Source organism: Lepisosteus oculatus, chromosome 18 (genome assembly GCF_040954835.1).
Source record: "Lepisosteus oculatus isolate fLepOcu1 chromosome 18, fLepOcu1.hap2, whole genome shotgun sequence".
Taxonomy (NCBI): Eukaryota; Metazoa; Chordata; class Actinopteri; order Semionotiformes; family Lepisosteidae; genus Lepisosteus; species Lepisosteus oculatus.
In genome coordinates this window covers 9,096,497-9,124,069 of record NC_090713.1, presented here as the reverse complement: position 1 = coordinate 9,124,069, position 27,573 = coordinate 9,096,497, and the positions used below count along the sequence as shown (strand labels likewise).

The following is a 27,573-nucleotide window of genomic DNA, read 5'->3' as shown; positions in this document are numbered from 1 at the left end:
CTAACAGAGAGATGCTGTGAAGATCTGGCCTCTGCTCTTCAGTCTCAACACTCCAGTCTGAGAGAGCTGAATCTGAGTTTCAATAACCTGGGGGATTCAGGAGTGAAACTGTTGTCTGCAGCTCTGAGGGATCCCAACTGTAAATTAACAACACTGAGGTCAGTGAACACTGGTGATTTCTTAGTTTTTTATTGTTTTATTTAGGTATCCTGAGAAACACAACATTCCATTTTTCCCATGCATTAGAAAAGAAATACATAGGAAGTAAAGAACAAAAAAGAAGGGGGGCATCTAGAAAGACAAAAAACTGCTGTGCAATTTTATACAAGTTCTTGTTTGTGGCTTCTTTGGTAATATCTCATTACTGAGAGACTCAACATGCAATCTTTCCCATTTTGCCCATCTTTTTTACATGTGTATACAGTATGTTGTTGTTGATTTATAATTCTGTGAGTAATATTCTTCATGAGATTTCATTCACAGAGTCCTTCTTCATTTGAACACAAGGTCTGTCCAGCTTTAACCAGTTTCTAGTGATTTATTTCATGGCTGCAGTTCTGACAGTTCTAAACAAGTATCTTCCCTTTTCTGAAGGCAGTTCATCTGGTGTTTGACCAAGAAATAAAAGGACTCCTAATGAGGATTTTTTTATATTTCTTCAATAATTTTTCACCAATTTATTTTCATACCAAAAGGTGTTTATAATATGCCAGGTTTTTCTTGCAATTCGTCCAACAATTTGTGATTCCAAATTTATAATATTATGTTTGTAATTGGTGTTTCTTTCAATATTTAATATGAACTTTTTACTAATATTCTCTCCATGAATGGGGATTGCTAGATTTATGCAGATTTGAATGGTATTAGATTCTTCAATTGCTGTGGAAGTGCCAACCTCCTTTTTTCACCTGTGTCTTACTCTTGTATTCCTCCCGTATATTCTGATATTTTATACACATCTGAAAGGATGTAGCTATGGAAATAAGTTAGGAATGCAAAATTTATCAATTTTTTAATCTCTTATCTTAGAGTCTCATTTACTTCTTCTCAGCTTTGAATTTCCCCAGTGTTTTCTCCTCTGTCTCTGTACTTTGACTTTGCCTGTTTGACCACATCTTGGACTGATTCCTGTGCTTTGAACCCTGGATGTTAAAGACTCTCCCTGGTGCTTTAATCAGTTCCTCTCAGCTCAACCCCTGCCTTTTCGATCATATCTCTAGTTTCACTTTCGCCTGCCTGCCCTGCTTGCTTCCAGCAGAACAAAGCAATGCATTCTGAAAATAAATTCTGCAATTTAAATACAGTAATCACATAGAAAAGAAGTTGTATTCTGAAAAAAAGAAAGAAATAGTAATTTTGATGGATTAATAGAAATAGTGTAGCGGAGCTAGTTCGGAAATGGTGACGTCATTGCCCTCCCTGCGCTTAGCAAGGACCTCAGCCACCTGGGCTGAGGGAGGTCTCCTTTAGCTCATGTGGCTGGTTCCCTGTTGCTTTACGCCGGAGACCCAGCTTTGCACCCCAAGTGTTACAGGACGAACTGGTGGGGTGGAGCGGCAGAGGGCACGAGCCCGTACGGAACTGCGATGGTCACAATAGCATGGGACCCTGACTTTAAACCACATAAAATAGATGTTTTAGTAATGGTCATTGAGACACATAAGGAAGGTCTGGAACAAGACAGGAATCCTGGAAGTTCCTTCATTCTTGCTGTCTTCATCCTTCTCAAGAATGAGACAGGCAACAATTTCCATCTATTGAAGTCTTGCTTGAGCTGATTTTCTAGCACCTCTTAGTTACATTTTAATGTGTTCTCTAGGTTTCTGGGTATTGAAAGTGCTTAACATTTTATCTTATCCCAATCCTATTGGAAATTAAATTTGTTTTTGACCTCCAGGGATAGAGATCCCCCACTAACATTGCTTCAGAATTAATCCCTATTCTGACAAGATGCTGTAGTCTGTGATTACATCTGTGAGAACAGGAAAGTTGTTGAATTTCAGCTGTATATAATAACATCTCATTTTTATAAAGAGCCTGATTGTGTGTTCCTCCTTCTATATCACCTCCCTCTGTATCGTTGTGTTGTCTTATGCTCTGATAGAATAAATCAGTGGTGACAAGTATCTCCTCGTCTTGTTCCCCTGTATGAATTTAAGCTCTCTGACAGAATACTATTAGCCTGTTCTTGTGCTTTTGGTTGTATATAAAAAAGAACATTGTGAAAACCTACAAGTTTTAAATACAAAAGGTTGTAATACCCTGTCAAATGCTTTTTCTGGATCCACGTTTTTTTCATTTCGGTTTTTGTGTTTGAAGATACAATTTAGTTTATCCAAATAGTCAATTTCCACCTGGAATGATGTCCTCTCAAACAGTTTATAATAACTCTGCTATTACAAAATGTAATTATACAGTAGAACTATACAGTATACAGTAGAAGTCTTAGAATTCTTATACTATATGTCTTACTGTGTCAACTCACCAGGTAGAAATATGCAGGATGAAAAAAAACAAAAATACTTTTTTCTTGGTTTTCAAAAGATCATATTTTCAAATTTTAGCCTTGTCAGCCAGCTGAAAATGCTTGTAGATGTTACCATATGTGTACTAGCTTGGATAAAACATCAAGACGAATTTGAACATATAAATAAAGTTACTTAATTTTTGTGAATACAGGACCTGGAAGGATAATGGTCACATATCCAGAATTATTATTCAAAAATATGAAAAGCTATAATAGTTATTGCTATATTACTATATAACCCCCCCCCCCAGTGTGTTGTGTATATTGTATAATGTATTGGAACAAGTAATAGGTTTATTCCATGCTGAAAAAAAGAAGTAAGAGAACACAACATTTCGGCCGTGGAGCCTTCTTCAGGTGTGTGAAGTTTTTTTCAGACTTGGTTGTAGTGGTCAGCCAAACAAATGTACTCTTTTGGTTTCCATTGACCCAGTGGTTTAGCAGGCATGTAACCTGTTTCTCAGTGCACATAACATCTATGGCTGTGATTATGCCAGGGAATATGCCAGCAGCCATATAACCCTGCAAATCACAACTGGCAGCTCACTGAAGCTCAGCAGGTGTGAGCCTGACCAGTACCTGCATGGGAGACCTCCTGGAAAAAACTAAGGTTGCTGTTGTAAGTGGTGTTAGTGGGGTCAGTAGGGTTCGCTCACCCCACAATCTGTATATATTCTAATGCCCCAGTATAGTGACGGGGAGACTATTATGTAAACAGGCTCTATCCTTTGAATTAGATGTAAATTCAAGGTCTGTCTGTGGTGTTTCTCGAAAAGAGTAGGGTTATTACCCTGGCATCTTGGCCAAATTTCCCATTGGACTTTACCTATCATAGCCTCCTAATAAACCCCATCTGTGAATTGGCTTCATCACCCTGTTCTCGTCCTCACTGAGAGCTGGTATGTTGTGAGAGTACTGGTGCATCATCCAGATGGAGGTGTATATTGGTGGTGGTGAAGGGTATCCCCATTATCTGTAAAGAGCTTTTTGAGTGGAGTGTCCAGAAAAGTGATATAAGTGTAAGCAATTCTTATTAATTATTGTCTAATTTTATATGTTTTCATCAGCTTTTGATTTTTAGGTTGCATTTTGGTGTGTGAGATCATTGTTATTATCAGTTTATGATAACGGCATCTGTAGTAAAAATGCTGTACTACGGTGAAAGAAAACTTTTTGTCTGTTCCTGTCTCATGGTTTGTTTAAGAAGATATTGGAGGTGACTTGTAAGTTGTAAAAAATAACCTGATTAATTATGATTCAAATTAGTTTATGTTTTAGTGTGCAGCAGATGCTGGAGCCTCAGTTGTGTCACATCCTGCTAGAAAGCTTTCCACATGATGTAGAATAACATGACAAGTCTTCAACATTCGGGTTTACTGTTCTCCATAAGTCTAAGAGTCTATTAGATTGAATCCTCTTCAAATAATTACAGGTATTCCTGTAACATCACCTGCCAATAACTTAGCACATTAAGATGTGTCCTTCTTCATATACTGTACACTTACACCACGTACATATACTGTCCGTAGTGTAGTGTACGTGTATACTGTATGTACACTTTTATCAGTGTTATGTCAGCACGTCCAATCTTTCCAAGGACATAATATATAGTCACAAGTAATAGGTTTATTCCATGCTGAAAAAAAGAAGAAAGAGAACACAACGTTTCGGCCGTGGAGCCTTCTTCAGGTGTGAGAGAGACAAGGCAGTAGGCAAAGGTAATGTAGCAGGACAACAAAGGCTGGGAGGGAGGAGGAGTGAGAGGCGTGAGCAGGGAACAGAAAGAGAGGCCAATCAAGAGGTGTGAAGTCAGAATAGGTGTAGAGAGGTGTGAAATGAAACTTCCAATGAATGGAAGTCTGTCGTTAAGAGAAGGGAGAAGGTGTGATCCTAGCTGCAGAATCATTTTGGTTTCGGTAGTCTTTCTGATGTATGAGTTCGGAAAACCGTCTTTGAGAACACAGACGGAGAGATTAGAGTGGTCGTGGCCATCAGAGGTGAAATGAGAAACAATGGGCTTGGAGAGATCTTTAATCTTCACAGCAAACAGGCCATACAGTATTGAAAAAAAGAACAATGTGCCAACCAACTAAAAAACACTCATATTAATTTTCAAGTTTTGGCTTCTTGTTCGCTTACATCAATTACTGAGCAGAAGGGGCCAGTTTTATATCACAATCCTCCCAAACTCTTGCTCTCGCCAGGGGTGAGATCAGCAGATTCTCGTCTTCCTTCTCCAACATGGGAACCATGCAGTATTTTCACTCAGGTTATGATTTTAAACTGAAATTTGCAGAATTTTGCAATACTACTTTGATACCATGAGTTAAAACCCTGTCTGAGAGCTTGGGACCTCTGAGTGAGGTGTGAATCAATATTGCAGGTGGGGTCATGATTTTGATTGGGAATTAAATAGAAAGAAAAGTTCCATTCAGTGCTCTATATTCAGACACATCTTTCTACAGTCTTCTTCATCCCACTATGTCTCACCTTCCCCGTAATAAAACTGTGATGAGAAATATAAGCCTGATCTTGTAAGAAAAGCTTCCCCTCTCATTTCTGTGTCTCGCAGGTTTAAACTTGCTCCTCACTCTCTTGTTCCTCTTTAACTTTGTCTGCAATAAGACCAGAGGGGAGTAAGGAGCACTCTGTTTCAACAGTGTGGACAGTGTTGCACACACCTTTCCCCAAAACTTTAAAGCTCTAAAATATCAGTGCTTTCCCAGACTACAGGAGAGAGTGTGCCTGTGACTCCCTGGGAACACAGTGTGCACTTTGGGGAATCAGTAATATGCATTGAAACTGACTCAGAGACAATAAATGTGTCCTAGGAATTAAGTTAAAAAGGATCAACTGGTGATTGGGATTTCTCAAAGCAAAATTTAGATCATTCCAAATAGTGTCCAATGAGAAGTGTATCCATGAGAGACACATCAATTTCCAGCTATTATAGATCCTTAAGGATTTATATCAGGATCTAAGTAACAAAGAGTAACATTAGGACACTATTCACTAAGCTGTGTCCCCTGCATCTATTATCTTACATAAGGAGTGACCCAGAGCTCCATGTCCCAGGTAACCCCTTAAAAACACACAGCAGAGGGAAGTAACAAAGAATGAAAAATTTTGTATATTATCCCTAACAGTGGCAGATGCAAATGTTATTTCCCTTATTCAACAATTGAAGAAAAAGAAACGGGCATCCATCAGATAAAATACAAGTTTTTATGAAAAACTGGACAGTGTGAGCCCTATGTAGTTTTATTTTAATATGTCTTTCCACTAGGTGCCACACTGTAATTGGGTACAAAACAATGGGGTTTAATTGTCATTCTTTAAAAGTCAATTTTCTAAAGTTGTAGCTCATGAAAATACCCAGATTTGTTTCCAGTGTCTTCTACTGAAACTGGGGGAACAAAGACAGCACATTCTGCATGAGGGTTTTATAAAGCCAGGTCCAAGGGTCTCAAAACCTTTTCAAAATCTAAAATTATACAGATACTTTTGGGTAGTTATAGACACACAGTCATAGTTTTATAAGCAAATAGTAAAAGAGATGTTATCTTCTGGCAGCTCAGTTATAAATTTCTTAAAGATCAGAGTTCGCAATCCACTTTTTTTTTCTTTGTAGTCGACAATTTCTTCCAATATGTGGCCTTTTCGAGAGGTTTGAGGTGCCTGAAATGTATGAGCAATAAGTAGGCATAGCACACACCCTCATTTCATACACCAATTACACCACAGCTGTCACACAACTCTCTCACTTTTTCTGTAAACTTAGTAGCCTTGATTTGTATTTCCAACAGTACAATTGGTGATGTTACTGAACTGACAAGGTTTTCTTAGCCTTTCAAAATAAAAAATAAAATTAAAATAAAATTATGAAAATGACCTTTATTATCAGTGAGCTACTGGGAGTGACACTGACAAGCCAGACCTGTGCAGCGTATACACAGAGTGGCATCAGAGTGAGGAGCCAGGGAGGTTGTGTATTTGTTTTTTATAACGGAAAGTGTGTTGAGTCTCAGCACGAGTGGGATGTGATGAAGAGAGACTCGGGGTTGTTAATGTGAGAGGTCTGAGTGCGGGAGTGAGTCTCTGGAGACTGTGTGTGTGTGACTTTGGTAGCTTCAAGTGAGGATGTCAGAGGCTGGAGGTAGACCTGGAAGTCGGAGTACTGACTGGCCTTGAGGGGACCAGTGAGTGTCATGTGGGAGCAGGAGGTTCCAGATCAGGGAAAGAGCAGGAGGCTGCTTGTGGTGACTCGGAGCAGATGATGCCATCTCCCTGAAAGGGACCAGCTGGAGGTCGTGTGAGAGGTGAGGCTCAGTGAGTCCAGGAATCTGCGACAGAAGGGCTTGGCTCGGTGAGGGACCTACATTATGATCTCAGAGGACATCAGATAGAAAGGCCAGTGGAGTCAGTGAGCTGGAGACTCAGGGCCTGAGAGTCTGTGAGACAGGGGCCCAGAGGTCTCTGAGGATGTGTGCCCCATGCTCTGGTGCCATGATGAGGGGCTGAGTACATCACCATTCTTGAAGGAGAGTGGTTGCAAAAAATGTGAAAACGTTCTCCAGCAGGCTGTAAGGGGTGTGTCTGGAGTGGGGTCACTACCACTGTGACGTCACAGTATCATGGAGAAATGTGGTTAGTTTTCTAACTAACCTGGAATCTATATCAGTGGTTGATATGGTCCTCAGTTGGAGAGTTATTATTTTTTCCCTAATTGTTTTCTCCTTTTTCTCTGGGTGCTGACAATTAAGATACTGTATTAAGCAAATGAGGCACAAGCATTCAAAAGGGGGAATACTGAGAGATTTTGTTTTGGTATGGCCTCATTGTTAGGCACGACCACCTTTCTGGTTCTAGCCTGTCTAGTTGTTTTTTTTAGTCAGTTAGTTTGTTGGGGGGGGGTCTTTTCTTTGTCTTTCCCCTCCGAATTGGAATACAAATGTGCACCTCTGTCTCCCTGTGTTTTTTGGCATAATATAGTTTATTTGTTTTCTCAAACATAATTGCTTCTCACACATTATAATAATAATTTTAACAGAACTAATGTACAGTACTCTATTGACAATGGAGTCCAATTGTATTAATATTAATGGTATTCAAGTGAAATGTACAGATGGATCCCAAGTCTAAAGATTTCCCCTGTGGCAGACAAAGTCTGAGGCAGAATTCTGGTTCATACAGACTTGCTCTCTCTTGACCTGCTGTTTTGTTCTGAAGTTCAGTTTCATGACTCATACAAAGTGGATGCAGTCACACGGTTGATTCCTCTGCCAAATTATGATTGAAATTGTTTATTGCTTCACATTTTGACTATGTGTTGTTATAGTTATAACCTTGCTTGTTTTTGTTTAAATTGTTTATTTTCCCCCCCCAATTTTTTTTTTCCTCAACACATCTACAAATAACATTTAAAATCTCCAGTTCTCTTTCTCTAGTGTTGTTAATTTACATTTCGTATGAATTCAACCATGTGAAGAATAACAACCAAAGCTATAACTTTAACAAAACGCCATAAAATGTGAAGCAATTTCTATTATGGTTAAAAGTCAAAGTCTCTCTCATTCTATTTCCCTATTCCAACCAATGTAGCTTCATGTTTCTCCCTGTTTCCCACTGTCTCCCTTCCTGACAGTTTTTTCTAATCTTTCTTCTTCTTTCTGGAGCCCAAAATTTGATGCAGCAGTTATCTTCATCATCCTCATCCATGGACACTCTGAGATAGATAATGCCATAATGTTTTATATTACTGCTGAGCTGAGTGTTGTAGTGAAGACTTGGAAAGAAGGATGTGGATGAGCTGTGCAGATGTTCAGCTGTGTTCCTGTCTTTTTGTCTGCAGGATGTCATGGTGTAGACTAACAGAGAGATGTTGTGAAGATCTAGCCTCTGCTCTTCAGTCTCAACACTCCAGTCTGAGAGAGCTGGATCTGAGTCGCAATAACCTGGGGGATTCAGGAATGAAACTGCTGTCTGCTCTGAATAATCCCAACTGTAAATTAACAACTCTGAAGTAAGTGAACACTGGTGATTTTTTTAGTTTTATTTAGATATGTTAAGACTCACAACATTCTGTTTTTCGCATGCATCAAAAAGTAACACCTAGAAAATACAAAACAAAAAAGAAGGGTGACATATAGAAAACAGTTTCTTGTTTCATTTTATACAAGTTCTTGTCTGTGGATTCTTTGTAAACATATGACTACTTAGAGGCTCAAAACACATTTTGTTTAAATATATATCGTATATGTAGTTGATTTTTAATTCTGTTGGTAATTTTCTTCTTGGAATTTCAATCATAGATTTCTTCCAGATTTGAACACTACAAGGTTTGTGCAGCTTAAACCAGTTTCTAGTGATTTTCTCCGTGAAGGCGAATTATTGGATTTATGCAGATTTGAGATTCCTCAGTTGCTATGGGAGTGCCAGCCTTTCTTTCCATTTGAATCTTACCCTTATCTCTTATATTCCTCCTTTTTTTCTAATAAATTGGAAGTAGCTATGGAAGTGAGTAAGTTTTGCAATATTTATCAATTTGTTTATCTCTAATCTTTGAATCTCTTTTGAATCTGGGGTGCTGTCTGTATGGAGTTTGTACAGTATTTTCTCTCTATGTTTGTGTGGTGCTCCAGTTTCCTACCACAGTCTACAGACATTCTGGTAGATTATTAAGCTTCTGGGAAATCTGGCCCTGGTGTGAGTGTTTTACCCTGTGATGGACTGACATCCTGTCCAGGTTTCATTCCTGCCTTGTGCCCAGTGATTCCTGGAATAGGCTCTGGGTTACTGTGACCCTGTATTGAATAATTGTTTATTTACTGTGATGTTGATGGGGTTCAAATGCTATGCTGCCTTCTTTGTATATTAACAGAGAGTATAAACCATTCCTGATTAATATGGTTTAAACTCAGGGTTCCGTTCTGTATGTCTCAAACCCTCAAAATGACTATTCCCTTCTTTAGTTTTTTCACATTACAAATTATTTTATATGTGTTTCATTTATTAACATTGTAGCAATATCTTATTTTCATAATACCTTGAGTTCAATTAGCTATAAAAGGTAATGTTTTAAGTTAGATGGATACTTCTTCATCATTTTGCTGAGGAGCTGCCGTTCATCCAAGCTGTTAAAGCTTTAAATTAAACACAGCATTAACATTTTAAACAACTAAGATTACATTGCTTAAATTCCAGTGCTTCGAGTGACTTCACATCTATGCATTGTAGAAATACTAGAAAGATTTATAATATATCACATCTGTTTTTCTACCATAGCTGGGGCACTGTCAGTCGTCACAGAAAATATTTCATTTGTGTCATTTCCTCTTTCCTCAAAATGATTAATGATTAATAAGAATCTAAGCTACAGTACATCTTCCCCTGTAGTAGTTCCATACATGGGTTTTGGGCAGCACAGCTCTTCTCAAATTCCACGTCAGTCACATTATCTCACAAGAATTGATAATGGCGGTACATTGTTTATATACACACACTCATGATGTACAACACAAAATACTTTTACACCTTATAAATGCCAATGTTTGTTGTTTGTTAACATTTTCAGCCATTCCACTTACAGAGTCAGCCATTCAAAATGCACGGTACAATCCCGTACCCTGCAAAATTAACTACAGTTCACCGCGTTATACCACAGTACATGATTGACTGGCCGAAATGACCGACAGGTTGCACTTGTGGTGCATTTGTTGTTAGTGAAACGATTGCTTCATTTAATCTCTTTACTGTGCATGTTTAAATCTGCTTAATATTGAATATTAATATGGAATTTTACAACTAAAGGGAAATTTTAGTAGCTGAGCATAAAAAGAATAGGAACATAACGCATCTGAAGGTCATAAATGATATTAATTTAGGAACATAAACATATTATATGAATTGTATATGGCTGTTCTTGGTAGTTTAAATACAAAAATACACACCAGTATTCCATTTCTCCCTAAACATTTTAAGCATCAAAGTCTTTCATTCGGTCACATACTGTGGTTATTTTGGAAAAGCTTTTACTTGCTCCTTCTGACTATATTAAGTTTATATACGTGATAAAGAGTTATAATGTTTGAACCTTTTCTATGAATGTTTGCGCTCGTTATCGCAGTAAAAAAGCACATACTTTTTAGAATTTGATAAATAGGGAATATAATATGGAATCGTGTATCTAAAGAAGTTAATAACAATATAATTAAATTCATAAAACTTAAATTATCACAGTAGTACACTTTCTTTGTAAACATCTGCATCAATTTGACTCATTCACCCGCGATTACTTGGAATCTTTTTGCCTGCCCTGTTCAGTTATAGCTTAAGGTGCCAAGTGGTGCATTGGTGAAATGGATTAGGTATTTCACTTACATGTTGGAGATCAGGGGTTCACAACCAGCTCTCCCCATGAGTTTTCTTTTAAAAAATAAACATTTCTATAAAAAACTAAAATAGTAAATATTATCGACACTATTGAATTTGTTGATATCTCTACGTATCACAACATGTTCAAAGTTAGGTGAGTTAAGTGATTAACCTTTTCTATGAATACTTGCGCTCTTTATCGCAGTTAAAAACCTCATACTTTTTAGAATCCGCTAAATAGGGAATATAATATGGAATCGCTTATCTAAAGAAATTAATAACAATATTAATTTATGGATCTAAATATAAGTATTTATATAGCTGGTAGTATTACTCTAATCTGCTTTCTTTGGAAACACGTTTTATTTTTAATTTGACTCATTCACGCATGATGAAGTATTATGTAAACTATATTAACATTTTTTTGTATATATATTATAACATATTCAATGTTAAGTTATATTGATAATGAAATAAAAACGTGAATTAGCAAACATGATTACTGTCAACCGTTCAAGCCTTCAAGCCTTAAAATGAAATTGTATATATTGCAATTAGAATCAAGAATAACAAAGCAGTATTAAAAATACCACTGAAACTATAATAATGTGTCTGGTCATTATTAACAGTATTAATTTAATAATAATAATTTCAAGCTTCTTGTATCTTTTTCAGAGTCATTTTCTTCTTCGGTTTTCAGAAGCTTCACTTATTAAAATATGTATTTATGAGACACTATGTTTCAGATGTCAATAACTTTGTGAACAAATGACAGAGCCTGCAACCCACAGGCGATTTGTGAAAAAATTCACAGCTTTTATTTAACAACTTTATTTAAACCGATTGTATTTCTGACTGTTTTGTTACAGTTCAATATTTTATGTACATCTAAATAAAGTCAGGCGTCAGGTGCATAAACTATTAGTAATCAATCATTTGTATTAAAATTCACACTGTGGTAAATTATTGCACTTCCACATCTTGTAAAACATAATTTTTTAAAGACTGTGTTCAAACATACGTTAAATCTGACTATAAAAAAAACAGGGTTCACTTTTTTTCTGTCTCTCCCTATTCTCTTTCACCCGCTGCAATTCAGACACAGAATAATTAAAAATGGGAACAAGTGAGGCAGGCAGAGGGAAGAAGGTGGGGGGAGGCATCTTCCCACCTCTATGACTAAAGAAAGTGTCAAAGAGAAATGGCTTGAGAGACATACAGAGCTGAAAAAGTTTGGTGCGGTCTTTTCTGGTTTAAAGGTACACTCCTTGTGGATGAATTTTCACCTCGAACATTTGCCCACCACCTAACACACAGAACCAAACTGACTACAAAATGTAAGAATAGCAATTACAAACATTAAAGAAATACATACTTGCTTTATACTGTTATACTGTACAGTGTATTTAAACACTCTAAGGTCACTACACTGCCCACTAAATCTCTTTCCCACAATTTCACGGTGGCAAGGTCATGTAGCTGATTCACAGCTGGATACAATTTAATCTCACTGTGTTAGTCTCACTGTACACCCCAGTGCTCACTCAATGTTCACACTCCCAGTAAAATAAAAATTTTATGCAATGTCACATGCACCAGGGGGGAAGGAAAAGTGCCCACTGTCATTTTTTTCACTGACAAAGTTGATTAAAACTCATTCAAGGGGTGTGATGTGTTAGCACAAACTCTGCTTAACAGAGCCGCTTGTAAGAGCAAGGTGACTTTCTGCTCAATTAAAAAAAAAAAGCTACAGTACAGATAAATATTAAATTTTTCAAGCAAAAATAGCTGTTTGTCAATATCTGCTACTGTACGTTGCAAGCAGTACATGACTTCTCAAAAGGTACCTGTTGTCTCTGTTGCAAACTCAACAAAGGTTTATTTTTTATAACTACGAAATTTGAACGCTACCTCAGGGACTCATTATAGTATTGTAGCAAATACAGTTCATGCAGGAAAATCAAAATATCGCCCCCTCCCAGCTGGGTTTTGCCGCCCGCTGTTCCAAAGCCGTATGGTTTCAAAGTACGTGTGAAACATCTTTTCTTACTCCAGTTATTAATCCAGTCTATTTGACTCATCCGACTATGTAAAAAATCTAGCTAAAAGTATCGCTGTAAAGGTTAAATTCCAAGATGAAAAGACAAGACTCAACGTGTTTTCTCTAACTCTTCAGTTTACAGCTCGTCCGTGGTCATTCATATTGTAAAAGAACGGCAGACATACAGATGGTACAAGCCGGTTGAAGTGCGGTGGCAGTACAGCCCTCTTTTTTCCCTCCTTTAACTTAAAGAACCGTGTGAAGAAATCCTAAATCATGAAACCATCACTTATAGTAATTCATCCAGATAAACTCACACCGTAGCCAACAACAATCTATAATAATGGACTATTTTTTTATATATTTGGCTATGTAAGAAACAAAGTAATTCTCTGATCAGGGTTTGAACCGCCTGGGTGCAGCGCACTACATGACAGTCCATTGCCTATTACCACTTTAAGGACAATAATAGATATATTTTTTTAATAAACGAATGTCAAATGTTTCCAAAATGTCCCCTTGTGATACTTTAGCTGCTTAGATACACGACTCCATATTAATATTACTATCAAGAGGTATTAAATCAGTACAACTTTTATGAAATTCAAGTATTTTAAATGTTTAATTAAAACGCGGTTTTTAACTATCTAAACCATTTTTTACAGCCTTTAAAGTCACGCAATTTTTGAGTTACAACGCACACACACAGGTACTAATACACGAGGATACATTTATTAATACATAGAATATGCATATAAACCTAACAGATCTTATCGAGAGGGTTATCAGAATACAAAAGGTATATATTCAGTCAGTTACAAAGTGTTACACATATCAAGAGGACATACGTTCAGTATATCATTCATTTATACCGTTTCGTAAATGAACTTGGTTATAACTTCTACATTAGATACTCGAAACAAGTACATAACTCTTAGGAATTAAATTGATATCAACTGGTTGGGATAACAATTAAATTCTCGAGCTGTAATGCATTGAAGTTGAATACTCATCCAATCTCTGGGGATTCAGATCTCCTGCGGGCACAAAGAAACAGTTGCAGGCTGTTGCTGTCCAATCCGCGCTCACTGGCTCCATGCCAGGCTGTGCTGTGCGGCTTGCGACGGTGCGCTGCAGATGCTCACTGTTGGCTTTAACTAGCAAAGTTTGTGCACAGGTGAAAAGATGACTGTGGGTCCCAGCAAGTCAGGAAGAGCTAGTTCTGAATAGTGATTCAGCTGTCCACAGTTCCGACCTGTTCACGAGGCCTGCTGCTGGTTACTCTCTGGCAACCTCCACTCTAGACAGAACAAAGGAAAGTTCTGGCACTCGGACACACTGGCCATTCCGTGGTTGTCCGGGCTGAGTCTCAGGATGGTCAGAAGGTTTGCTGCGAGAATGTCCTGCCCTTGGGAGCCTTCTGCTCCTGGGCCGTCCTGCCCTGGAATTCTCCTTTGAATTCCCTTTAGAACAGTCCACAGAATTCTCCTGAATCCCTTCTGAATCTTGTGAATCTGAATCTCCCTGAATCTAACAGGCTCTCTGTGTTGCCTGTTTTTACCTGGAGGAACTTCAGCTCATTGATTGGCTGAAAGTTCCATGGGCATCAGAGTCCCACGTGGGTTACTCGGCCCTACCAGTCCCTGATTGGTTGATCAAGGTGAGATATGAGTCACTTACTCCTGACACTTGTCCAACTGGCACTCCCTAGACAGAAAGGCGCCAATGGATGACCATTGATCATGATAGCCAGGCTTAGCTAAGTGCATCCCCCTTTTTGAAGCTGTCCTTATCAGGAACCTTAAATCAGCTTGCATGAATGGTTTCTCTGTGGCTGCACCACAGAGATGAACAGAGAAATGGGGCCTAATTTGGGAAAGCTCAGAAACACTTAATTCTGCCTTATTAATAAGCCTCACCGCTACAGTGTTGATAGGCTGTTCTTCGATTACTGCAATTGTAAAAAAACAATAAACATTCCCCCTTCCCTTGTTTAACTTAAAAGATTTCCAGTAGGAAATGCTTAAACACAAAACCATCACGTGTCTATATAAGTGTCCTTCTTTCAGCATGATGAGCAACAAGGGGTCATTGTTATGATTTATCTATTATGATCAAATCCCTCAACTCATTCACTTGTAGTTATTTTGGAAACATTTTGACATGTTCCTTTCAACCACATTGCTGTCTATTATTGTAGAAATAGACAAAATGAAACACTTGAAGTTTGTAATGTAGAACAATCTGAACGAGTTAAACTTTGATGCAGTACAAATACATATATTTCCCACAAGCTATACTGTAGTGGCTTTAAAACTATACATCATCACACTGTATGCCTGTGGCACGTATGTGTTCAAGTTTTAAAGCTACAGTACGGAAAAACGAGTGTTAAGAAAAAACAGGACATTTGAATACTGGTAAAGAGCAACAATGACAACAGAGCATGCCAATGAAAATGTATTCCATCCCCCGAGCAGAACTGTCTGTTTTACATAACCAACAGTGGGGTGTAACACTCTTCTATAAATTGAAGGTTGTGAAAAATGTGAATGACAAATCACCTCGAACAAAATACAATTTTAAATTACAAGCAGTTTGAAATTATTCATTGTTATTAATAAATCACTTAGCTTCAAAAATGCTGTGATATTTAGAAATATCAAAAAATGTGAATAAAGTGTCCATAATGTTTGCTATTTTAGTTTTTCAAAGAAATGTTTATTTGTTAAAAGATAACTCATCATGACAGCTGGGATCAAACCCCTGGCCTACCACATACAAAGCAAACACCTAACCCATTAAACCAATGTGCCAGTTAACACATTAAACTAGCTGAAAAGGGCAGGCAAAATGTTTACACGTAATCACGGGTGAAATGAGTTAAACTGATGCAGACGTTTACAAAGAAAGTGGACCACGGTAATACTTTGAGCTTACAGCCTGTCCAAGGTCATTCATTATTAATACTATTAATAATATCTTCCGTATCACATCAAAATTGGAACATTTTAACAAGTGTATGAGGTGATACACAACGTGTATGCTCTATAACTCTTCAGTGTACAGAATAATTTCTGCAGTTACACAACCTCGTCTCATCATAGTAAACAACACTCCCTGGCTTACTTGAAAGTGTAATACGTCTTCACTCTCATGGTACAATTTCAACATACTGTAGTTGTTCTCCATCACCACTATTAGAACAATACAAGCTTTAAAAAAAACGAATGTCAAAATGTTTCCAAAATGTCCAAAATATGTTTCCAAAATATTTTACCTGCTTAGTTAGACGACTCCATATTAATATTACTATCAAGTGGTATTAAATCAGTGCAACTTTTATTTTTTTACAACAAGTGGTGTTCTTACTACTTATTCTTAAAAAAGGATAAAACATTATAACTTTTTATGAAGCATAGAATATAAACTTAATAATGTTGGAACAAACACGTTAAAACCAGAACCCATGTTAGTTACCAAGTTAAAGACTTTGATGCATAAAATATTTATGCATAATTAAAATGGAAGGTTGTGTACTTTGTCCAACTGAGCAATCTTGCTTTTATAAAACATACAGACTTTGTAATGTTTAATTATTAACATGCTGTAATACACAGTTTACAATTATTAAAAATCTAAACAGTATACAACTTAAATTCTTAATTAGAAAAAGATTGTCCCTTAGCAGTGACCAGGATTTTCTGGCAACAGCTCAAATGCTGTACATGAGATGTACGCTTTTACAAGGCACTTCTGGATACTTTTATCATATTTCCATATGCATCTGGTATGATGCACCATGCCCACCGTGTTTTGATGCAGCATACTCTGTACTTTTTGAATGGCTGGATCTGTATATTAAAGGGGAACTGCAATGCTTTTTTTACATTTTGGGATTATAATGAATCTGCAACAATGAGTGCATTTCAAATCATAAGGAAACTACCAAGTACAATATAACATGTATCATTACAATCTCCAATTTACATCACAAAACAAAGTATTAATGTATGTGTAGTGCCATATTGCCATCATTGTCTGTGATTTAGAATGAGGCATGCTTTAGGCTAAGTACATTTCACTACTGTGTTAATTCTAAATAATTTCATGAAACCAACACACACAAGACAACATGTTTTAGTTTCTTTTAAGTATTGCAAAAAAAAGAAACCTGCCAACCAACTAAAACACACTCATATTTATTTTCATTTCATTTCTTGTTCACTTGCAGCGAGCAAGAAGGGCAGGGTTTATGGCGCAATTTGTACAAAATCTTGTTCTCGACCTTGGTGAGACCAGCTGATTCTAGTCTGCCTTCGACAACATGGCAATCGTGCATTACTTCTACAGAGTTAATGATTGTGTACTTAATTTGAAATAAGAAATTTTGAGATACTATCAATTTATTTTGTTGCGGATAATTCAAACCCAGTGTAAGAATTTTGGACTGCAGTTCCCCTTTTATATCCGAGTAAGGTGTGGATCAATATTGCAGGCAGGATCGTTATTTTGATTGGGAGCAAGTGGGATTTAGTTCCACACAGGGCTACACACTCAGACACATCTAAGTCCTTCTCATCTCAGTGTGTCTCACCTTGCCCAGCAATAAAACTGTGATGAGAAATATAAGATACTTGATCTTGTAAGAAAAGCGTCCCCTCTCATTTCCATGTCTGACATGTTTAATTCCGCTCCTCACTCTCTTGCTCATTTTTTACTTTGTCCCTTTCTTTCTCTTGTCTGTTGTCCATCTGACTCAATCATTCTCTTCACAACAGTATCTGCCAAACATAACAACAAACACAATCTGCCAGGTGTTTGTCAATTAATTTCTATCTAATGTTTTTAATTTTGTTTGATGATTCCACAGTGTTTGCTAATCCAACTAATTTGATATCATGAAGAGATCATTGGTATAAATTAAGAAGAGCAGTGGTCCTAGTACAGATCTCTGTGGTACTCCAATAATTACATCACTGCAGTTTGACTCTTATCTTATTTCCTTTCTCTATTTATTAAATAATTTTCAATACAAACACACATTCACTTTGCCTGTAATTTGAGAATTAATATTTTATATTGAACTTTATTAAAAATCTTCTGAAAATGTAAATACACGGTATCATACTCTATGCATTGTTTGTTAATTACTGTTGTTGCTTAAGAACTACCAAGCTTGGTTATGCAAGGCCTACCTTCTCTAAATCCCTGTTGACTTTTCCATGTATGTGATCCTCTAGTTTAGTTTTTATAATTTGGCCTTCCATGTAATAAAAATCAGACTTTATTGGTCTATAATTGCTTGGTTCAGTTTTGTTATCCATCACGTGGATTGGCACTACATTTCCATTTCTCAAGTCCTTGGTTTTAGTGTCTGTTGGAAGAGTTGTGACAGTGGCTTCTGAATACATGTACTCTGACATAATGTTATATGATTTAAGCATTAATATTATTAGCCATAAACACTGTCATGCACAAATCCTTAAATGAATAACAATAATAATAAAACAATGACAATCTGCAAGAGTTCAATTTTTAGATCCATTCATTGTTTTTTTGTTCTTACAGAACCGGGTGGATATAAGCCTAACATTGAAGAAGATTCGTTAGTGGAGCAAGGTGGCAGAATTCCTTGTCTTTAAAGAGACAGAACAAGCTCTTCCAGATGTTCATCAAACACCACAGTCTGCAGACCCGCTGATCAAACTCCTCTGAGTAGATTGTGTGAAGGACTGTGTTTCCATTGTGCTCTAGTATATGTGGAAGGTGGAGACAGGTCTCTCTTCTTCTCTGGGTCTAGACAGTGTTTAATTGGATGAGTATGAGTTTGTTTCTAATCTCTAGAATTAAAAAAAGATTCTCTTAAATACATAATTAGTTCTGTTGGTTTGTTATGCAGCTTTTTGTCTTAATAAAATTGGATTTTGCATACAGTACATGTAAGTTTTTTATTTTGTGCAGTTAATTCCTAGGAAGACAGCATGGTAGCACACTGGTTAGTATTGCTGCCCAACAGCACTGGGACCCTGGATTGAGTTTCGGGATGCTATCTGTGTGAGGTTTTTATATTCTCTTTGTGTTTACATGGGTTTCCTCCAGCTGCTCCAGTTTCCTCCCAGTCATGTCCCATCCAGATTGTACCCCGCTTTGTGCCCATGGATTGCTGGGATAGGCTCTGGCTCCCTCATACAATTTCAGTAATAAGATTCTTTCTGTGTGTAGAGTGGATGATTGTGTATGCAGTTTGTCTATATAAAGGGATCATTGCAGGGATGTGGATTTGGACTGTGTAAACTGGGTCCACTCTGGCATGGGTTGGTAATAATAATGGGTTGAACATGTATTTTCAGTTTTTCCCATAGAAAGGTACTGCTGGTTCTTCTGTAGGTCCATGATTGACCTGAACCAGACATAGTGCAGAAGAGGAATGCATGAATACTTGCAAAAGCTTAAATATAAAAAGGAAATCACAGATAGCTGTGTGTTACAAAAGAACATGTGATGTTTGCTGCATAATTTAATTTTGAAAGCCACTAAGACATATGTTGCTCCTGTTGTATTTCTGAAAAAAAGATACAAAAAGCATACTAGTGTGCCAACCCTATTCTTTAGGTAATAGTTATATTTTTATAAACAGTAACATTGTTCAACATTGTTATTCATGATTGTTTAGTTAGAAAAATATTTTAATTATATTTTACCCTATTATATTTACCCTCATTTTTCATTATTTTTAAATTTTGTATTTTACTTATTTTCTGATAGTCAGATTTAATGTATATTTGAACGAAGTCTTGTAAATTAATATTTTTTCAAGATGTGGAAGGGCAACAATTTATTACAGTGGAATTGTTAATATCAATTATTGATTACTAACAATTTAAACTAACACCTGCCTTTCTTATTTAGATGTATATGAAATATTGAACTAAGTGTGACATAACATTCAGAAATACAATCAAGAATCGCTTGTGTTATTTGTATAAATGAAACTTTTCTAAACTGTATTAAAAATAATAAAATCTATTAAAATGTATAATTTTGCCATGTGTAATGTCACGAGGAAGTGCAATAAGCACCTGCTTTGTTTAACGATGTTTCAAAAATAAAACTAACTCGTGAGAAAGCCATTTTTAATGCTAATTAAAAATCTTGAAGTTAAAAGAAATGATGTATGTTGCTTGATTAATGTTACGCAGATATGCTCGGTGCTGTAAGCGATCCAGGATGCAGATGGCTCATTCTGTATTGCTGAGCTCCACACCTCCTCTCTCTCTCAGTTCGGCCTCTTCTCTAACAGAGCTCAGTGGGCAGGGCGCTATTTTCTCAGCGACCTGCTGATCTGCTTCACACCACAGGAAGACAGGAGACCGTGACTTTTCCCGTATGAAATGCACGTTATGTTTACAAAATTAAGGTGTTTAAAACGTTTAAAAATTAAAAAGAACTTACAGCATACACAAAGATTCTAAGCTGATCACAAAGAAGAAAAATCATCCTTCATAAATAGGCATTTTAATAAGAAACCAAAAGCTATGAAAACGTGAGAAAACAAATGACCCTGAAAAAAATACAAGATGTTTGAAATTATTCTTTATTATGAATGATAAATTAATATTGTTAATAATGATCAGATACATTATTATAGTTCAGTTTCAGCGGTCTTTTAATACCACTTTGTTATTTTCGATTGTTTTTATTATAATTATAGTTTCATTTTAATGCTTGTTGTTAAGGCTTGTTTTAAATTGCCCCACTGGAAGAATTAATATTTTGAATTGAACCGAATTAAACCAGTTTAACTGTTTTTTTTCTCCCATTGTTGACAGTATTCACCTTTGCTCATGTTCATATTTATATAATTTAACATTGAATACTTTGTGATATAAAACAATCAAAAGTCAGTATAGTGTACATAATATTTAGGATTTTATTTATTAAAAAGGAGTTTGTTTGTTAAAAGAAAAACTTGTACCATAAGCAAGAATAAAACACAGACCTCTGGGGGGAAAGGAGCTCTCCAAACCCATTGGTCCAACACACCACTCGGAAAGACAGCTGAAACAGACAAGTCAGAATGTTTCCAAAGTAATCACAAGTCAATGAGTCGATGCAGATGTTTACAAAGAAAGTGGAATACGGTAATACTACCAGCTATATAAATATATTGCATTTAGATCCTTAAATTAATATTGTTTTAATGTCTTTAGTTATGTGATTTCATATTATATTAAGCAGACTCTAAAGTGTCCATGTTGAAATAAGGACAGCAAGTATTCATAGAACAGGTTAAAACATTATAGGTTTTTATAAAATATATAAACTTAATATACTGTAGTATATTGTCAGAACCTTTCCAAAATAACCACAGTAAGTGACCGAATTAAAGAGTTTGATGCATAAAATGTTGATGAAGAAAGTGCAATACTGTAGTAAATTTCTTTAATTTAAGCTACCGCTATCAGTCAAATACAGTATACAGATGTAGCCATTCAAAGTGCGTGACACAAACACGTACCGTAGGCATTTGGCTACGTCATCGCACGTCCTAATGCATCATACCACGGTACGTGATTGGTTGACTGACAGGGACACTCGTGGTGAGTTGGTTGGTCATAGAAAGATTTAAATGTCTTTACTGTGCCTGTTTTAGTATTGAATATTCATATGGAATTTTACCACTGAAGGGAAATCTTTGTAGCTGAGCATAAAAAGAATAGGAGCATAATGTGTGTGAAGGCCATAAACAATATTAATTTTGGAACATAAACATACAGTATTACAGTACAGTATGTAAACTGTATATGGCTGGTCTCGGTACTTTAAAGAAAAATACACGCCTGTATTGTTTTCATGAAATTCTTAGAGTTACAAAAACACTTGCTTTGTGTATAAAATACATTGTGAATGCTTTCTGAGCCTTTACTTTTTCATTTTTATGACAGTTTTTTGACCAAGCACGAATATTCTTTTGTCCATATCTTCACAATGTAAGCACAGAACGCCTTCAAACCAAATGCATTTTAAAGACCACGACTTGTAGATATTTCCACAGCCTCTACATCAAACTATCCATGGGCTAATTATCTTTTTTTAAACCTCCAGTTTTTCATCGATGCATAATTACGTAATAACTGGAACCCGGGGGACCGCTGTGTACACATGTTCACAATGCGAGAAATACTGTTCAATACGGCTTTGTGTGAAAAACCCATATATGAACATAGGAAGCAGAACAGTGCAGTATCCAATTACTCAGACTGTAAACACGGGAATAAAGCTTTGTTTGATTTCTGAAACCCTTCCTTTACGTCCTGTTTTCATTCAGGTAAGGGTCAACTATATTCACAATACTACTGACAGCAGGAAGATTAAAATATTCTTTACACAGCAGCTTATTAAAAACAGCTCCCATGATGTGCAAACCGATTTTTTACACAGAACACTGACACAGCTTTGTGTTCTGAATCTCTTTTTCTCGTGCTTTTATTTAATGTGGCACAATGCGCTGGGATAGGGGTATTCTGTTCACAAACCAATAGCATTTAAACCACAGCACCCACAATGTTGCAAGTAAGTGTTTTGCACACTAAGCAGGTCCTCTGACCTTTCCAAGCCTTGCTTTGGCTTGTGAAACCTCTTTTATTTTTTATGATTTTTTCAATACGGCACCATTAGACATGCAATACACTGGGGTAGGTGGGTCTTCTTCATGACTCAATAGCTTTTTAAGCACAACAGCCACAGTGCTGCAACCAAGTGTTTTACACACCAGACAGCTCCCCTAACCTTATACAACCTTGCTGTGGCTGTGGCCCCTTTCTTTATTGTTTTATGATTTTTTGAAGATAACACTACACTGGGATAGGTGGGTCTTCTTCATGGCTCAATAGCATTTCAAGTGCAGCAGCCACACTGCTAAAACCAAGTGTTCTACACACCAGACAGCCCCCCTAACCTTATACAACCTTGCTGTGGCTGTGACCCCTTCCTTTATTTTTTATGAGTTTTTCAATATGGTACCATAAGACAGGCAGTACATGGGGATAGGGGGATGCTATTCACGAGTCAATATCTCTTGAAGCACAACAACCACAGTGCTGCAACCAGGTGTTTTACACTCCAGACAGCTCCCCTAACCTTATACAACCTTGCTTTGAATTGTGGAACATTTCTTTATTTTTTTATGATTTTTTGACTGTAATCAAGTGTTGTGCTCACTAGGCAGGCCTCCTGACCTTTCACAGTCATGCTTTGTTGTGTGAAACTTTAATTCTCTTTTTAGGATTTTTTGAACATGGCAACTTCCACCCAGATGGGTGGAGGGATGGGGGGGGGTGCTCTTCAATAGCTTTTTCATCTATACACACACAAATGGATGTAACCAAGACACTCAGAACCAACAGAATCAACCTGAACTCATAGGAAAAAAAGAATGCCCCCGAGACACCTGCACCCCCCTCCTGGACCACTCTGGTATCAACACCTCCAAACCCATCCATACCAGCTAACGACTCAGAATCGGTGCAACCCTCCAACCTGGACAAAGAGCAGGATGGGACAAGAACCTGCACCACACTACGAACACAGGTTTGTATTTTCTGGCTGAAGATGAAAATGTCTCACATAGATTTGTTTTGGTTCTAGCAAACAATAATAATAGTTGTTAAAATCCAAAGACACATAATGAGATCACTCTCTGTCAGTATGTGTAACATTCTGGGTCTGGGCTCCTCTGTATTTGGGCTGAAGAGAGTTCAACAACATTATTAAATTGACTGACATCATATTCTGACAAGAGACATTGTTTAGGGGAGACTTGACCACCCACTGTCCCCCTGGTAATGTGAAACTCATTGTCCCTTAGCTTACCAAAAGCAGAATCAAGGACGGTAAGGGACAATGAGCTTCACGATACCAGGGGGACAGCAGCTGTTGTGCTTGAAGAGCTATTGACTCATGAATAGCACCCCCCTATCCCCATGTACTGCCTGTCTAATGGTGCCATATTGAAAAAATCATAAAAAAATAAAGAAAGGGGCCACAGCCACAGCAAGGTTGTATAAGGTTAGGGGTGCTGTCTGGTGTGTAAAACACTTGGTTTCAGCAGTGTGGCTGTTGTACTTGAAATGCTATTGAGCCATGAAGAAGACCCACCTCTCCCAGTGTATTACCTGTACTGTTATCTTCAAAAAATCATAAAAAATAAAGAAAGGCTCCACAACCCAAAACAAAGCTGGGTAAAGTCAGAGGACCTGCTTAGTGTGCAAAACACTTATTTGCAGCACTGTGGGTGCTGTGGTTTAAATCCTATTGGTTTGTGAACAGAATACACCTATCCCAGTGCATTGTGCCACATTAAATAAATGCACGAGAAAAAGAGATTCAGAACACAAAGCTGAACTTGAACTTGAACTTGAACTTGAACTTTATTGCCATATGTAACCGGTACTAGTACAATGGAATTCTTACTTACAGAAAGTCTCTCGTTTGTAAAAACAAGTGTAAAAAACAAAACAAAGTGCAAACAGTGCATCAAGACAATGTACAAACAAACAATAGACAATGTGCAAGTAAACATGCAGACAGTTTGAATGTAAACAATACAGACGTGTAAACAATGACTGGAGACGTACAATAAATTAATTACAATGAGGTAGATGGTGATGGTGTAGGTGTGGTCCGAGGGGGATGGCTAAATGTGTTCGCCAGTCTCACTGCTTGTGGATAGAAGCTATTGAAGAATCTAGTGGTAAGTGTCCGTATGCTCTTATATCTCTTGCCTGAGGGCAGTGGGGTGAAGAGCTCATGCCCGGGGTGGTGACTGTCCTCTGTGATGGCCAGAATTCTACCACGGCAGCGGTCCTCATAGAGCTGTTTAGCCTCGGTGAGACCGCAGCCGATGATCTTCTGGGCCATATTGACCATTCTCTGCAGTGCCTTTTTTTTCTCGCGAAGAGGTGTTGCCATACCACACAGTGATCCCGTTGGTGAGGACGCTCTCGATAGTGCAGCGGTAGAAGTTCACCAACACATGTATTGGCATCCCCCATCGCTTGAGGCACCTCAAGAAATAAAGGCGCTGCTGAGCCTTCTTCATGATAGAGTCAGTGTTCACAGTCAAGGTTAGATCTTTAGAGATGTGAATTCCCAAAAACCTAAAGCTGGTGACTGTTTCCACTTCCATTCCATCAATACTGAGTGGGCTGTGAGTGTGTGGCCTGTGTCTCCGAAAGTCCACTATTAGCTCTTTCATTTTCTTTATGTTCAAGTCCAGGTTATTGCTATGACACCACCTAAGCAGCTGTACAACTTCATCCCTGTAAGTGGACTCGTCATCATCACTGATCAGTCCTATTATAGTGGTGTCATCGGCAAACTTGATGATGCGGTTGTTGCTGTGTCTTGCTGTGCAGTCGTGAGTAAATAGGGAGTACAACCTTGGACTCAGACAGCAGCCTTGTGGGGTTCCAGTGCTCAGGGTGAGTGGTGTTGATGTTTTATTGCCTACCCGCACCACCTGTGGTCTCTCGATAAGAAAGTCCAGCAGCCAGTTGCAGACAGAGTTGCACAGACCTAATCCCCTGAGCTTTGTCACCAGTTGACTGGGTATGATGGAGTGTCCAGGTGTTCCAAGGCTGTATGCAGAGCCAGGGAGACAGCATCATCCACTGATCTGTTGTTCTGGTAGGCGAACTGCAGGGGGTCCAGGGACTCTGTGATGGAGGAGTTGATGTGTGACAACACCAGCTTCTCCAGGCATTTCATCACCACAGATGTTAATGCTACTGGGCGGTAATCATTCAGGCATGTCACTTTTGTCTTTTTGGGGGTTGGAACAATAGTGGTTTTTTTAAAGCAGGTGGGGACCATGGACTGTGACAGGGAGGAGTTAAAGATGTCTGTAAACACTGTGGTCAGCTGGGCTGCACATGTCCTCAGGACGCGAGGTGGTATCCCATCAGGCCCTGCAGCCTTACGGATTTTCACCCTGCTCAGAGTCTTCTGCACGTCCTGCTCTGAGAGTTTCAGAACAAACTCACCCTGCACACTTGGGGTCTTCTCAGCATTGCCCGTGTTCAGAGCATCAAAAGGGCATAGAAGTGGTTCAGCTCGTCAGGCAGGGATGCGTTGTTTGTGTCAATCTCCTGGCTGCAGCCCTTGTAGCCTGTGATTGACTGTAATCCCTGCCACAGCCTCCGGGTGTCAGCGCACTGCATTCAAGCCGCACTCTGTAGCTCCGTTTGGCGCGTTTTATGCTTCTTCTAATGCATACCGTGATTTCTTGTACAGCTCTTTGTCCCCCGATTTGAACGCGGTGGATCTATCTTTTATTTTATTGCGAATGTCGTGGTTGAACCATGGTTTCTGATTGGGAAATGACCTAATTTTCATTTCTGGTGCACAAACGTCGGTGCAGTATTTAATATAGCTGGTGACCGCGTCCGTATACTCATTTAAATCTGTGTCGGGAGCTCTGAATGCGTCCCAGTCTGTACTATCAAAGCAGTCTATTAACTTGCTTTCCGCCTCCTCAGACCAACAACGCACTGACCTGTTCGCAATGGGGGAGGTCTTCAGCTTCTGTTTGTACTCAGGAAGCAACAGGAGAGCGATGTGGTCCGACTTACCGAAACTCGGTTTGGGAAGCGCTTTGTATGCTCCTTTTATTGTTGTGTAGCAGTGGTCTAAAATATTGCCTCCTCTTGTTGGTACAGTGACATGCTGAATGTATTTTTGCAGAACTTTCCTCAGATTGCAGTGGTTGAAGTCCCCAACTACAATTGAGACGGCTTCTGGGTGGGAGTTTTCGTGCTTGTTGATAATGTCGTGGAGTTCGCTATGTGCTGCTTCCACGCAGGCTTGAGGTTGAATGTAAACGGTTGTGATAATAGTGGCGGAAAACTCCCTCGGCAAATAAAAGGGTCGACATTTTATGGTCAGGTGTTCTAGATTCGGCGAGCAGGATTTAGAGATTACCTTCACGTCGGTGCACCACTTGCTGTTGACCAGGAAGCAAACGTCTCCGCCTTTGTGTTTGCCGGTTGCTTGGTGGTTTCTGTCCATGCGGTAAACGGTGAACCCCTTTGGCTGGATGGCGGTGTCGGGGACGCATGCATTCAGCCAGGTTTCAGTGAAGGCATAAACACAGCAATCCCTCAGGTCCCTTTCCGCGTTGATCCGACAATGTAGCTCATCTATCTTATTGTCCAGTGACTGAACATTAGCTATTATTAGCTGACATTAGCTGTGTCAGTGTTCTGTGTAAAAACTCGGTTTGAACATCATGGGAGCTGTTTTTAATAAGCTGCTGAGTAAAGAATATTTGAATCTTCCTGCTGCCAGTAGTATTGTGAATATAGTTGACCCTTTCCTGAATGAAAACAGGACGTAAAGGAAGGGTTTCAGAAATCAAACAAAGCTTTATTCCTGTGCTTACAGTCTGGGTAATTGGAGACTGCGCTGTTCTGCTTCTTATTGTCATATACGGGTTTTTCTCACGAAGCTGTATTGAACAGTATTTCTCGCGTTGTGAACGTGTGTACACAGCGGTCCCCCGGGTTCCAGTTAGTGCGTAATTACGCATCGATGAAAAACTGGAGGTTTAAAAAAAGATAATTATCCCACG

At 38.2% G+C, this 27,573-nt stretch overlaps 1 protein-coding gene across 1 annotated transcript in view; it reads left to right on the top strand.

The window, feature by feature from the left end:
- LOC138223989 (growth arrest-specific protein 6-like) overlaps positions 1 to 27,573 on the top strand; it is a 310,946-nt gene that overhangs the window by 265,276 nt on the left and 18,097 nt on the right. The gene's annotated exons all lie outside the window — the stretch shown is intronic.